This window comes from Myotis myotis, unplaced genomic scaffold (genome assembly GCF_014108235.1).
Source record: "Myotis myotis isolate mMyoMyo1 unplaced genomic scaffold, mMyoMyo1.p scaffold_m19_p_5, whole genome shotgun sequence".
Lineage (NCBI taxonomy): Eukaryota > Metazoa > Chordata > Mammalia > Chiroptera > Vespertilionidae > Myotis > Myotis myotis.
Window position 1 is genome coordinate 104,503,012 of NW_023416357.1, and position 2,269 is coordinate 104,505,280.

At 42.7% G+C, this 2,269-nt stretch overlaps 1 pseudogene; it reads right to left on the reverse strand.

Moving 5' to 3' along the window:
• Positions 1 to 294: 294 nt before the first annotated feature.
• LOC118656582 lies at positions 295 to 1,049 on the reverse strand (annotated as a pseudogene).
• Between the last annotated feature and the right edge of the window lie 1,220 nt (positions 1,050 to 2,269).

Genomic DNA, 2,269 nt, shown 5'->3' on the forward strand with positions numbered 1-2,269 from the left:
CCTGCAGTTGACCAGCATTCTTTTCAGGCTTTGGTCCGTTTTATTAGAGCAACATTTCAATGAAAGGTGGCTTTTATTTATAGAATTCAATGCCTGTGGGGACTTTCCAACCCACTTGGACACAAGTGAAGATAACCATTAGGCTTGTTTATGTATTTTCTCATTTTCAGTGCGTATACAAAACAATTATTTGCTTCAGATTCATAAAAATCCCAATATTTAAATGCCATGTAAACCCTCCCTTACCGATCGATCCCTTAATTAAATATGAAACAGCTTACAAACACTCAGAATTTAGATTGGCTTCATCTTGAAGTGTAATCCAATACGACTGAAAATGAAACATTTCAGGTCCTGTACCAAATAGCAGAATACGAGGATCCTTTGACTGATTTACATCAATAAGATAACTTATTCTTTTAAAAATATGTTTTTAGCCCTAACCGGGTTGGCTCAGTGAATAGAGCATCCGCCTGTGGACTCAAGGTCCCAGGTTTGATTCCGGTCAAGGGCATGTACCTTGGTTGCAGACACATTCCCAGTGGGGGCCAGGGGGGTGCAGGAGGCAGCGGATCGATGTTTCTCTCTCATCGATGTTTCTAACTCTCTATCCCTCTCCCTTCCTCTCTGTAAAAAATCAATAAAATATATTTGAAAAATAAAAATATGTTTTTAGTGATTTAAGAGAGAGAAAAGGAGACAGAAACATCAAGGAGGAGAGAGAATCATGGGTTGGCTGCCTCCCGCACAGCCCCCACTGGGGACTGAGCCTGCAACCCAGGCATGTGCCCTGACCGGGAATCAAACAGTGACCTCCTGGTTCATGAGTTGACACTCGATCACTGAGCCACACCAGCCGGGCAAGATAACTTCTTTTTGATGCAGTAAAAGAAACGCGTTCATCTGCAATTACCGTTTCAAGCTCCCGTCAGCCAACCCTGTCAGGGGGAGGCCACAGACCATCATTCTTTTTGTAAGTGTCCTGTCGCAATGATTATCGTCACTTCTTCCGTTACTCTCTTATGTACATAAGCCTGTCTTCTGAGCATGACATCATTCTTTGCAATTGCTGTTGTTGGCATAGCTAAGCTTTCCTGTGGGAAGTGGAAAAAATTCAATCAACAACAGCAAAAACTGCCCGGCTGAGACCCAAACTCCAAACACTTGTGTCCGATGTGCCCTTGTGCCCCGCATGGCAGTGCGGGCAGAAATCACTGGCTATAGTGACTTTTGTTACTCAATGAGCACTTTTATACATCGTTTTGGGGAAGGAAGATGTAAGTTATTTTCAAAGAATTTACGCACACTACAGATAAGGGGGTGGGAAAAGGTGAAGGCAGTTCTAGGATAGTGCATAGTCCGCAAGGAAGAAATATTTATTAGTCTTGAATGGTTATAGGCGACAGGTCATGAAAGTTCTGGCAGATTCATTATGTGGTGGTGGCTACAGAAGCCTGAGCTTGAGTCAGAGCCTCACACACTCAGGAAAGCATTGGCTTCTGCTCACTGGCCCCCAGCTGTCATTAATTAATGGGCCATGACTCTTGCTTCCTTTTCTCCCTCTTCTGCCCCCTGTAATCCCATTTAGGACGTTGTAGAATTTGTTTTTTCTTGTCACAGATATTTCTCCTGCAGCTCGTTTAGAATTTTTCTGAATTCTAAACATCTAAATGAGAGTGTGTGAGAAGGGAAGCTGTCGGTAGCTGTGGGTTTCAGCCGATCTTAATGAAAAATAGGTGCATTACTATAAGGATATTGAGGACTCCTTATTGAATCCCAAGAGCTCCCCACGGCCTAGAGCTACATGTGCTGGACCTCTAGACCTCTACTGTCCACTACAGAGGTAGCTATCCACATGTGGCTACTAAAGTGCAGTTAAAATTAAATAGAATTTAAATTCAGTTCCTTAGTCTCACTAACCGCATTTCAAATGCCCAGTTCCACATGTGCTAGCGGCCACCGCGCTGGACAGCACAGATATAGACCATTTCCATCGCTGCAGAAGGTCCTGAGGTGGGGTAGCCACTGTTCTAGATTATTTGTCCAGTTTAAGGACAAAACTAAACAAATAATCCTTTTCTATAAATGGTCTTAAATTTCTGATCACTAGCCCTAGCTGGCTTGGTTCAGTGGATAGAGCAGTGATGGCGAACCTTTTGAGCTTGGTGTGTCAGCATTTTGAAAAACCCTAACTTAACTCTGGTGCCCTGTCACATATAGAAATTTTTTGATATTTGCAACCATAGTAAAAAAAAAAAAAAAAAGACTT